Here is a 13520-nt window from a genome sequence, read left to right as displayed (position 1 = left end):
TCAATAACATATACAAAGAATGCGACTAAAAATAATCAGTTTTTGTGTTTGTTCACTTCAACTATAAAATAATGTCGTTATGAATATTATTATTTTTATAGTATTATTCATAGGAAACAACAGAAACTACTATTTAAAAAGTAAAGAAGTAGAACTGGGAATTCCTTCACTATCTAAAACAATGCTAAATCCATAGGTTTTATTGTCTGAATAATGTTTCAGCAGAAAACTCCTTGGTGTGGCACTTTGTGACGTGCCAAAGGACCTAAACAATACGCACTGAGACAGTAGTTGAAATACAAGGTCAAGTTTTTGTGTTTTTGTTTTTTTTTAATTTTGCACAAAGCTACTCGAGGGCTATCTGCGCTAGCCGTCCCTAATTTAGCAGTGTAAGACTAGAGGGAAGGCAGCTAGTCATCACCACCCACCGCCAACTCTTGGGCTACTTTTTTACCAACGAATAGTAGGATTGAATTCACATTATAACGTCACCACGGCTGAAAGGGCGAGCTTGTTTGGTGTGACGGGGATTCGAACTCGCACCCTTCGGATTACGAGTCGAATGCCTTAACCACCTGGCCATGCAGGGCCGTGACGTAGCTACTAGATGTATATCATAGAATAAATAAATGTTAGTTTTCATTATTAACTACTGGGGAGACATTCTCATAGCTGAAAACAATAATGTTAATAAAGAACATATCATGATTTTTCTTTCTTTCTCTCTCGAAACTCTTCCATAAATGTCTCCCCTCCTCTCCTCCCAGGTTTTATTCTACCTTACGATAACACTTGTAATGTGTGACTTATTGCTTCGAGTTCCACTTTACGTTTCAAACTTCAGTGCGACTACTCGTGATGATAAAGAGATATGATATTATAACCCTTAATGTCCAGGCCTTCTCCAGGGAGTTTTTTTGATTAACACAAAATTGCACAGCACGAATTGTTGGAAATCTGCTGATCTCGAGTCAGATCTGCGACCTTAATAGCGATTAACACGCAGGCTGATTGGTGCCTTGGTTTGGTGCACGATTACAATGGCTTTTCTGTTAAAAAAAACTAGCATTTATACAAAGCTCCCACGCCTACCCAATTACTTTACATTATAGATGGACAGCGCTGCCATCGGCCACCAATACCTATAGCATAAGAGTCTGTTTCCACTCGAGCTAATTTTTACCTTGACGATATCAAGATGGTGGATAAGAAAGACTAAGCCACGTGTATACTCTCGAACCTAACCTTATGTGCTTATCAGCTTACCCCAAGGGTTTTCATGACATTGTAAAAAAAACACGCAATCTCCCAGTAAATTAAATGAAAATTTTGTCTGGAATTATTCTAAACGGAACGTGTAAACTTGGAAAATGTTCCTCCTCCACTCCTTTCTATCAGGATCTGTAGGAGCGTGAGCTGAATCTGAATTAAGCTATGCTTAATATTACTTTTCTTTTGGAATTTTCGTTTCAACGAAATTTCTCCGTTTCGTGAAAGAAAGTCGTGATGCTCAATTCTTTTAAAATTTTTATCCAAATGTGAAATAAAATAATTACAATTCGAAGGCCATTTGTTGTGGATAGCATGTCGTGAACTGTAAGGACAGTAACTAGCTTGGTGAATCCGTATTTATTTTACAAACCTGAATACATTTGTTTAATTGGTGTTGTCCACATGCCACACACACACACACACATATAGATAAAAGGAATCGACATTGCATTTTGAATTGTTTTTTGAAACTGGATATTGTTTTGAATATAGCTGCTATTTTCTCCCGCGTCAAAACCAACTATGCCTGTTTAACTCTAACAGAACAAACAAGAATTTGGTACAGTTAACTGAACTGAATTTCGTGCAAAGCTACACGAATGTTATCTGCGCTAATCGTCCCTAATTTGGCAGTGAAGGACTAGCGGGAAGACAGCTCTTTGGCTACTATTTTACAAATAAATTGTGGGATTGGCCTTTATATTATAACGCCTCATGGCTAGAAGGACGAGCATGCTCGGTAGGATGTGGATTCGAACCCGGAACTCTTAGATTGCAAGTCGAGCACTCAAATCACTCGGGCACGTAGGACCTGTTTTCTATTAAATTAATCGGACCTATGAAGAATTCACTAGACATTAAAACAAATATTATTTGTCACATAGCCAACCAAAATTCTGGATAAAATATAATTTTCACCCCGCTAGTACAGCGGTAAATCTACGGATTTACAACGCTAAAATTAGGGGTTCGTTTCCCCTCGGTGGGCTCAGCAGATTGCCCGATGTGGCTTTGCTATAAGAAAAAAAAAACACAATTTAAATATACATTTTTCGGTTCACCTTTCAATTTCAACATTAAATTATACCTAATTACGATTGTTGTTTAAGTGCAAAGCTACATAATTGGCTATCTGTGCCTCTACCCACCACTAGGAATCAAAGCCATGTTTTCTAAGCCGTAATATACAGCTTATTCTAACTCCTTCCCCTAATAAATTATTACCAGAGAATATAATTTATTCTTTATATTCTCTCTCTCGTTCATTTTTTCTTCTACTTTCTGTCCATCCCCATCGATGGTAAGTTTGTGAGCTTATAACGCTAAAACCTGATTTCAATACCCATAGTAGATACAGCACAGATAGCCCATTGTGTAGCTTTGTGTTCATCTATAAACATTCAGTCTTTCTGTTTATTCCGTTCTTGTTTTGCTTTACCGAGTTTCCTGCTTCAGGTTTTCGTGGACTCAAGATAACAAACATTCTTATATTTTTGTCTCGACACTGCAGCGGTTTGCTAACCGTATCTCACTCACGATGTAGATACACTACATGGGTAGTATATGGTCATAAAAGCTACCAGAGAATAGCGATAATCCTATATTTTTCCTTCTGTGTAAACGTGCGTAGGTTGTATTTAATAAGTCTTGGAATACCGCTCTTTAAAACGATGTAAAAAACATTAGTTAGAATTTATGGTTTATTACAGTTATCTCTAATCACTGTAATGCCTGCTGCCTTATGCATGGAAACCAGAAGGTTTAATCATCTCCAAATTTATGGCTTTGTTTAGTTCTTGTTGCGTCGGTGCCTAATCCCAGATTCTGAACTGAAAAATCGCCAGGATGTCTTTTGTCTTGTCGTTTTTATATTGATTTTAATCCTGGGTGATTTACAACGAACATTAGATTGTTGTATTGTGTTTTGGTAGAAAGAACTTTATAGAAAGAAAAATATTAAAAGCACACACGTGTACCAGTGTCGTTGTATAACCGAACTCAGGTATTAACATACTATTGTATACTACAATTTTTTCAATAAAATAAATTTTGAACAAACCCTCAAATACGCATAACTTTGTTTTGTGAAAGCTATATTTTTTACTCTTTGTAAGTAAATATCATTTTAGATTTCAGCTGTTACTTCAGGTGTTAACGAACTTTGAATAACTAAAGTCTGTTTATCTAAATGATGAAACGTTTCAATGCCCAGATTTTCTTTGTATTTCATATTAACACAAACTTTACCTCTCACATAGTCGACCAAAGTTCTGGATAAAACATAATTTAAATATATATTTTGTATTTCACTTTTTAATGTTATTATAAAACTATACCTAAGCAGGTTTTTTTTTTCTTTTTTATACCTAATTACGTTTGTTGTTTTAACACAAAGCTATTTAACTTAAATGAACATCTGCGCTCTGTCCACCACAAGAAATCAAACCTCTCATATTTTTTTTTAGCCTTCTATCACTAGAATTAAGATACGTTTCAGAAAGAAGAGAAAATAATTTTACAAATTGATTTTATTTGTATTGAAAACCAGTTCGTAGATTAGTTTGAACTTCGTGAAAAACAATTATATCGCACTTACCAAACTTAGGGTAAAGTAATAATTAACACATGAGGCGGTTAAAACGTAGTTCATTAATAACACTTGAAAGTAGGGGAAGAATAGAATACAATTAGAGTTTCGTAATCAAATCCAGTTAAAGTTTGTGAGTTCGATAGAATTAAAAGATCTAAGTAAAAACGTTACAAAGACTGGCTGATAACGGTTTTTAGTTGGTTTTTTTCAACCGCGGCACAATGTCTTTTAAATCTAGCTAATTACAGCCGCGCTTATTGAAGGTTGCCTTTTGTTTCAGGTGCTTACTGTTGTCACATCTAGCTGAGCGACATCTGAATAATGTATTTATTTTATTGAAAGTTTACAAGTAACGCTTTAATGTTCTTTGTAAAACCAAATTTTGTCCAGACCAGAGATGTATTTGATGTTACTTAGCAAACAATTAAGTATTATTTTTATATGGTCAAATAGAATATAAGTTTTCATAACTTTTGCATTTTAAATATGTGGAAAGAGGCGGAAATAAGTATATATTTAAAACATGTGTTAAATATATACGATAAGATTTAAAAGTGGAAAATGGAGTATATTTTAAGCGTCTTACAAATTTCAGAGTTTTCGCAAACAACCGGACACAAATGCGTTTGCTGACATGACCTTTAGACTGGTGTCCAAGTTACGACTTTTTTTAGCTTTTTATCACTCGTCCCTGTTCTACATTTAGATTTAGAATAGCTTTTCTGTGACAGTGATCCATTATTTTTACTGCCAAATTTATCAACTGTCTATTGATTGTGATATGATCTATGATGTGAATAGTTTCAAATTATACAATTGGAAATATATTCTAGCATCACAACTAAGCGAACTATACAACTTATATTCTAGAAATGGAGTATCACAACTAAGCGAACTATACAACTTATATTCTAGAAATGGAGTATCACAACTAAGCGAACTATACAACTTATATTCTAGAAATGGAGTATCACAACTAAATGAACTATACAACTTATATTCTAGAAATGGAGTATCACAACTAAATGAACTATACAACTTATATTGTAGAAATGGAGTATCACAACTAAATGAACTATACAGCTTATATTCTAGAAATGGAGTATCACAACTAAATGAACTATACAGCTTATATTCTAGAAATGGAGTATCACAACTAAATGAACTATACAACTTATATTCTAGAAATGGAGTATCACAACTAAATGAACTATACAACTTATATTCTAGAAATGGAGTATCACAACTAAATGAACTATACAGCTTATATTCTAGAAATGGAGTATCACAACTAAATGAACTATACAGCTTATATTCTAGAAATGGCATATCACAACTAAATGAACTATACAACTTATATTCTAGAAATGGAGTATCACAACTAAATGAACTATACAGCTTATATTCTAGAAATGGAGTATCACAACTAAATGAACTATACAGCTTATATTCTAGAAATGGAGTATCACAACTAAATGAACTATACAGCTTATATTCTAGAAATGGAGTATCACAACTAAATGAACTATACAGCATATATTCTAGAAATGGAGTATCACAACTAAATGAACTATACAACTTATATTCTAGAAATGGCAGCATTACAACTAAGCGAACTATACAACTTATATTCTAGAAATGGAGTATCACAACTAAGCGAACTATACAACTTATATTCTAGAAATGGAATATCACAACTAAATGAACTATACAACTTATATTCTTGAAACAACAGCATCAAAATTAAATTAACTGTACAACTTATATTCTAGAAATGGCAGGATCAGTTACGAAGTTTACTGTGTGTTTTTTTTTCTTTTAACAAAGCCACATTGGACTATCTGCTGTGTCCACCGAGGGGAATCAAACCCTTGACTTTAGCGTTGCAACTCCTAGGATCTACCACTGTCACACCAGGGACACGAAAGTTTAGTAAACAACAGCATTTGTTTGTTTTGAATTTCGCGCAAAGCTACACGAGAGCTACCTGCGCTAGCCGTCCCTAAGTTAGCAGTGAAAGACTAGAGGGAAGGCAGCTAGTCATCACCACCACCCACCGCCAACTCTTGGACTATTCTTTTACCAGCGAATAGTGAGATTGACCGTCATATAATAATGTGTCCACGGCTAAAAAAGCGAGCATGTTTGATGGGGCGGGGATTCGAACCCGCAACTCTGAGTCTGCGAGTCGTACGCCCTAATCAACTGACCATGCGAGGACCAACGGTAACATAGACATATTTAGTTTTATTACATAAGTAATTGCAAGAGTTTATCATATGCATTTCAGTTTTTAACGAATATGACTTATTACCCTCCTTACCCCCCAGTGGTATGTCTGCGGACTTCTATTGATAGAAACAGGTTTTGATTGGGAGAGTTTAGATAGACATGTGCGGAGCTTTGTACACGATAACAAAACAAACAAACTGATGACTTTTTATTTTGAACAGATTTATAATGTCATTACGAATAATAAGAATTGTATTGAGTGTTTTCAAAAAAAGAGGCCTAAACCAGTCCAACAATAATGGTTATCTCCCACATTATTCTGAGATATAAACATTCATAACATAATGTAACATCTAAATGCATCAATATCAAACATTCAAACAAATTGTTTCTTTTAAAAAAAAATCGGTTGACACGTTGTTAAATTTTTAAACATAGTGATGCCTGAACTCCCAAACTGATATATTAAACATTTATATGTCCTTGTTTCATTTTTAATTCGTAAGAAATGGCCGACTATGTGTAAATGTCTTTGCAAGCCATCACTTCGCCCCTAAAGTTCGTACGTCTAGATTCATAGTTTCCAACAGAAGAACCCAATTATGTTCTTTGTTTTACTACTATAGATATTTTAAAGGGTAGGGAAGGAACTGAAATGAAATTGGACACCCAAAGCTGGGCTCTTTATCATTTCCACGAGGCGCACGTGCAGTGGGAAGAAAAAGATAGTTAAAAACTGTCCCCTCTTGAAGAACGTAACTTATGTTTCTGTTGAAAGAAACGACTAGGTGTTATTGTCCTTGGTGCGTCTACAGACTAGCAACTCTAAAACCTGGGATTCTCTTCACTGCGGTGTAGATAGAAGATAGCCCAATATGGCTTTGTTATAACTGAAATAAACAAGCCCCAAGATAAGAGCTCAGCGGATGGATTAAATGCAGTTTTTTTGTTGCCTTTGTTGGATACCCATACTGCATCACGCGTAATTTTATTTACGACCAGACGTAATTCAAATGAATTTGACCAGATTCATGTCAATTGTCAAAATGTGTATTAAACAACTACTGAATCGTATCTTCGTTGGAGGAAATTCCGTCTAAAATTGGATTCAAGGGGAAGAAAAGTAATAGTTGTTAGAATTTTTCACGTTTTTGAAATTATATAGTATGTGTTAAACAAATGTTTTAAAGATGACGGATTTTGAAACTGCTAATTGGATAAAGTATTCGAATTTGAAATACGCTGTCCAGTTTTAAACAAGACAACCATTTATCTGGTTTCTAGTGTACTTACAGTAATTATTGTGGAAACTTTAATTTTAACAATATGTTGTTCAAACACTTTCATAAAACTAATGGAGATAAACAGAGAGCGAAGAATGTCTTTCTAATATTTACTTATGACAGAGACAAACACTTTCTCTTTGTAATGTTCACTTAAAACAGCGACAAACATATTTTATTCTTATTGTTTACTTATAACAGACAAACACTTTCTCTTTCTAATGCTCACTTACAACAGCGACAAACATATTTTATTCCTGTTGTTTACTTATAACAGACAAACACTTTCTTTTTCTAATGTTCACTTAGAACAGCGACAAACATATTCCTATTGTTTACTTATAACAGACAAACACTTTCTCTTTCTAATGTTCACTTACAACAGCAACAAACATATTTTATTCCTATTGTTTACTTATATAGACAAATACTGTGAACCAATCACAGACACCTTTTGTTTTTACCTTGTCAGAGTGTTATTAACGGAGATACTGTTGAAGAAAGACATATGAAACCACAGTAGTGTTCCTATAACCCACAGACGACACAAGTATAGCAAACACAAAACATGGATGTGAAATGTTCATACCAAAAATGTTCATGTTCAATTCTCTCTATAATCTTAGTCGTTAGTGTTGTCACAACTACGTCATTTTCACAGCGTCCAGAACCACCGTGAGTGTCGATGGACCGATATATCAAATTTTTTATGACTGCTGGTCAGTCTTGTAAAACACCAAACATGAGATGTCGCAGTGTTAAGCATATCTGAATGTATTATGAAAATTTGATGTCACAGTTGTAGAGTATTGTGACGCTCATTACGACATGTTTATTATCCTCACATTTTGTCTCATTACGTTTATCGTGTAAATATTACGGTGTTACATGCAGGTGCCAACCGTTAAAGTCAAGTTTAGTTATGTGTAAAGAACTGATACTTGGCCGAACACTACACAAACTCGTGCACCCAATATCGACAAACACATTGCACATATCTTCATATTAACTTACTGGTAGGTCGAGCGATACCTGAACCACAGAAAGTACCAACCTTATAAGTACTTTATCATTCAGAACATTTTAGAGCCAAAACCAAAACTCCTGGGGCCTGGCATGGCCTAGCGCGTTAAGGCGTGCGCTTCGTAATCTGAGGGTCGCGAGTTCACGCCCGAGTCGCGCCAAACATGCTCGCTCTCCCAGCCGTGGGGGCGTTATAATGTGACGGTCAATCCCACTTTTTTTTTCGTTGGTAAAAGAGTAGCCCAAGAGTTGGCGGTGGGTGGTGATGACTAGCTGCCTTTCCTCTAGTCTTACACTGCTAAATTAGGGACGGCTAGCACAGATAGCCCTCGAGTAGCTTTGTGCGAAATTCCAAAGAAAAAACAAAACAAAACTCCTAAGGACCTATTCTTTATACAAACTACAGATTACTATATTTTTATATGGCCGGCATGGCCAGATAAATAGAGCGCTTAACTCGTAATCTGAGGGTCGCAGACTTGAATCCTTCTCACACCAAACATGTTCGCCCTTCCAGCCGTGAGGGAGTTATAATGTTACGGTCAATCCCACTATTCGTTGGTAAAAGAACAGCCCAAGAATTGGCGGTGGGTGGTGATGACTAACTACCTTCCCTCTAGTCCTATACTGCTAAATTAGGGAGGGCTGTTTCAGATAACCCTCGCGTAGCGTTGCGCTTAAATTCAGAACAAAGGAACTAGATTTTACGTATAGTGAGAATATAAGACAATAGATATACAGAAAAGAAACCAAATTTATTATTTCTCAAAATTTTGGACTTTTGACGAAAATTAAAAATCCGTTTTCAAACTTTCGTGGTCACTATACAAACATTTGGACCGAACTTAAGAAGACTCAGAGCTTTTTCATCTACAAATTGTGACCAATCAATAAGAAAACGTTAGGTGTAGCAATTGCTTTATTTTTGACATTCTGTTATTCATATAGTGTGGTTACTTATTAAAACAAGTGTTTCAAGCTTTGACCACTTTGTTAACTTATTTAATAGTTTAATTACTTAAAGTTGTAACTGGTTTCCTTCCTTGATTTTACCTATACACTATTTCAAACTGTCTTCTAATGGAACTATGAGTCATGTAGCTAACTAGCTTAACATTATAACTGCAGATAGATCTACTTTCTGAAGACTTTTCTAAAATATTTAATGGCTTTCACGTCCAACACGTTGCTGGACACAGAACCCCTAACAGCATGTAATTTACCCACGTAATTATGTAAACAGAAATACTAAAATATTGCAATCAATTCTAGTAATTACTTTAATGATTTCCGATATATATATATGATATATATTACTGTCCCCTAGTTGCACAACGATATGCACGTGGATTTACAACGCTAGAAATCAGGTTTAGATACACGTGGTGGGCAGAGCACAGACAGCCCATTGTGTAGCTTTATCATTAACTTCAAAAAGCAAAATAATATATATTTCACATAAAAAATGAATGATTTTATACAAAGGCTAAGTAAGTAGTAGTCCTAAAGTAAATTGTACTTTCCCGTATCCATAATTCTTATTACACAGAAATTTACCTTTTTGACTGGAGAAGAGTAAAAGTTAATAGCTACATTAATAAACTCTAGAAGTAAGAATGATACACATTTATTAGTCCTATTTTTATACGGAATAGTTTTATTAATTAATATTTTAACACTATTTACTAAAATAAAAAAAACTAAAAGACGTTTCTTGTCAGAAAACATCACCTTTTTTTGTCTACTTTTAATGTGTAACAGCACAGTATGCCTAAAGATGAAGTATCATTCGACATTATCTCATTATCACTTGATAAGAAAGTTGTAGGAAAATATTTTACTTTAATTTGCGTAAAGCTTCTATTTAACAGTAAGAGTAACAGTAAAAAGAATATATGTTTGACATTCTAGAGTTTGTTTATATAACCTACATCAATGAGCAAAATTCATCAGATTGGGATGGGTTGGTCAATAAGTCGGATGTATATCTGAATGAATTATACAGCACATTGTTGGTCCCAAAATACATTTGTATTAGTTCCTTGGATGAAACGGACAGTACATTTTTCGTCCCAAAACACATTCGTATTAGTTTATGGGATGAAACAGACAGCACATTGTTGGTCCCAAAATACATATTAACTGATTTCTGAGATAAAATAGATAGCACACTGTTGGCCCCGAAATGCATATGAATTGGTCTCTTCGTGTAGTGAAATATAAATATTGGCATCTGGCTTAAATCATCGAATTTGATGCACTCAATATGGACAAAGCCGTTGTCATATAATCTGAATAATAATGTCCCTGGTGGTGCGACTGCGAACTAGATCTAAAGTTACAAAGTTTGAACTCGAGGCGACTGACTTCACGAAAGTAATGGATGACAGGCAATGAGAGCATTATTTCAACAGAGCCATCTACAAACATCCTGTCGAAGCTGTTCGTCACGCTCCCTCTAGTGTGGGGAGTATCGCCCTACCCTCGCTGCCTCTTGCCTTCGTCAAGAACTCATTGTTTCGAGAAGACAAAGTGATCTAGGTAAGAACAGTTATCTGGACACCAGCTATTTACAAATTACCTGTCTCTAAACAAACAAACACATTAGGAGTACAGGTTGTTTTGATTTATTAATCGTGGTTTTTAATAGTTTCCTCGGTTTATTGTCTATAGGTAAAGACCTAGTAAAATAGAGAATATCCTGTATAACTTACGATATGGTGGAATTGGTTGTTTTAACTGCGCATGCGTATTCTTTCAGCCGTGCTTGATTGTTGTTGCCCTTCTGTTACCCAGATGTGAACACAGGAAGTGAGCACACTACCAATAGAATAGTTAGCTGCTCAGTATTTATGTACAGTTTTTCTTTATTGCGCATTGCCAAATTCTCCCAACAGCTGCTGCTCAAAGTAATCTCGAATTACGAATAACACAAAACTAGACACGAAGTTGTAGCAACAGCTACAAAAACAACAACATTAGTTTCTGGTTGTATTTAGTATTGCGTCATTTACCGGTGATTGATTTAGTTCGGTTAGTCTATATGAGAAGTGTTTTATAGTTACTTTAGACGGAAGAACGTGATTTCGAAGTGTCAGAGCCCTGAAGCCTACTTAGTTTCATTTGTTGAATTTCGCATGAAGCTACTCGAGAGCTATCTCCGATAACTGTCCCTAAATTATAAACTAGACTGGAGGTAAGGCAAATAATTAACGCCGTCCACCGCCACCTCTTGGGTTACTCTTTAACAACCAATAGTGGGATTGACCGTCATATTATAACGCTACCCCACGAATGAGAGATCGAACTTGTTTGGTAATAGGATTCGAACCCACGTTCTGCAGGTTGCGAGTCTAACGCCCTAACATCAGACCATGTCAGACCGTTACTGTTTAAAAGTGTATTCAAAGCAGAAGTGGAATAAATACTCTTGAAGCTAAAATAGTGGAAGAACTTGATACATGCAATAAGCCTTATACATGCAATAAGCCTTATACAATCTCTTAGGATGTTTTAAGAATGTTGAAACAAGATGAAAAATTGTTACTTTATAATAAAATAACGAACATTGAGCAAGTAAACATTTAATAAGGTTAATAAAAGGGGTAACAAGGTGGAACATGAAAGCGGTAAGCTTGAAGTGATTCAGTTGTTTGTTTCTTTGTTTTTGTTAAATTCACAAATAATTTAGGATATTTTGTTGCATAGTTGTTGTTGTTGTTGTTTTGAATTTTGAGTTCCAGTGCTGTTTTTGTTTTTTAGAGCAACGCCACAATGGACTGTCTGCTGTGTCCATCGCATGGAATCGAAACCTGGATATTGCTTTGTAAAATCCATCAAATTGATGATGTTCTGCCGGGGGGCATGCCCCCATAAAAGAGAACCTTTAGATATTAATTTTTAATAGGTTGTTTGTTAGGTCCTGCCATAGCCAGGCGGTAAGGGCGCTCGACTCGCAAGCTGAGAGTCGCGGGTTCGAATCCCCGTTACACCAAACATACTTGCCATTTCAGCCGTGGAGGCGTAATAATGTTACGGTTAATTTCATTATTTGTTGGTAAAAAGGTATCCCAAGAGTTGGCGGTTGGTGGTGAAAAACGTGCTCTCTTATAGTATTATACTGCTAAATTAGAGACGGCTAGTGCAGATAGCACTCATGTAGCTTTGAGCGAAATTCAAAACAATTGTCTGTTATGAAAACTTTCAAGTCAGTTAATCGAATAATACGTTCATTATATGGTCCCAAATTTACTTTAAAAGTTTACATATCAGATTGAGAATCCGTGAGTCTTGGGTTCGAGACAATGTCGTGGCACATAACATGCTACCCACTTTCAGCTGTAGGCGCGTTATAAAAGTAACCGTAAGTTCTCCAATTCAGTTAAAAGAAGCCTCAATTGAGGCGGTGGGTATTACTCACTCTCTTTCCAAAACTCAAAATATAGGATTAAAAACCATATTGTTTTCGCAATTAATTTATAATAGAAAAAAATTCGGGTGGACTCAAACATAAAAACACATATTTTAGTGATTTGGACTAAGTGATTATGAAAGGGAGCATTTACGTTTGTATTTATGAAAATCTCATGCATGATTTAATAACGCTTCTATTGCACTTGCGTCGGTCCTGACCCCGTGGCCTTAGTGGACACAGAACAGATAGTCAACTGTGTAGCTTTGTGTTTAACAAGAAACAAATACATTTGTTTCATAGTTTTGATTTAATTAGCTATCGTTTTTTAAAAGATTAAGTGATAAAAGTGTTAAACTTGTAAAATACATTTAACGTGCTTTTATTTCGTACGAGGTCGCTGTACAGGCAAGCAGCTTGGAGGTAAGACCCAAATAAAAAAAGGAAAAAGAAAGACCGTTATTTTGCATTTACTGACAGCACGCATATGGTTATTAAAAGTAAGGTCACGTGAGCAGCGGATTCAGTATTTACCAATCCAATCTAGCTACCAAAGTTGTAGAATGGCGTGTACATTTCAGTTATACAAGTACAACCAATTTCGGAGGATGATTAACGTGAAGGAAGAATTAGCTGCAAGACTGGGTCACTTTAAACTGACAGTCATCAGTCATTGAGTCACGCTAGACGAGAAGTCACTGATTATTGG

General features: G+C 35.4%; 1 long non-coding RNA gene across 1 annotated transcript in view; it reads right to left on the bottom strand.

The window, feature by feature from the left end:
- Nucleotides 1–11193, bottom strand: part of LOC143258050 (uncharacterized) — a 96142-nt gene extending 84949 nt beyond the window's left edge. The window contains exon 1 of the long non-coding RNA XR_013032116.1: nt 11115–11193. This is a non-coding gene — a long non-coding RNA (uncharacterized LOC143258050). The remainder of the gene's footprint in view (nt 1–11114) is intronic.
- Nucleotides 11194–13520: the final 2327 nt, after the last annotated feature.

The sequence above is a fragment of the Tachypleus tridentatus genome, chromosome 7 (genome assembly GCF_004210375.1).
Source record: "Tachypleus tridentatus isolate NWPU-2018 chromosome 7, ASM421037v1, whole genome shotgun sequence".
Classification (NCBI taxonomy): Eukaryota; Metazoa; Arthropoda; class Merostomata; order Xiphosura; family Limulidae; genus Tachypleus; species Tachypleus tridentatus.
This window is presented reverse-complemented; position numbering and strand designations above follow the sequence as displayed.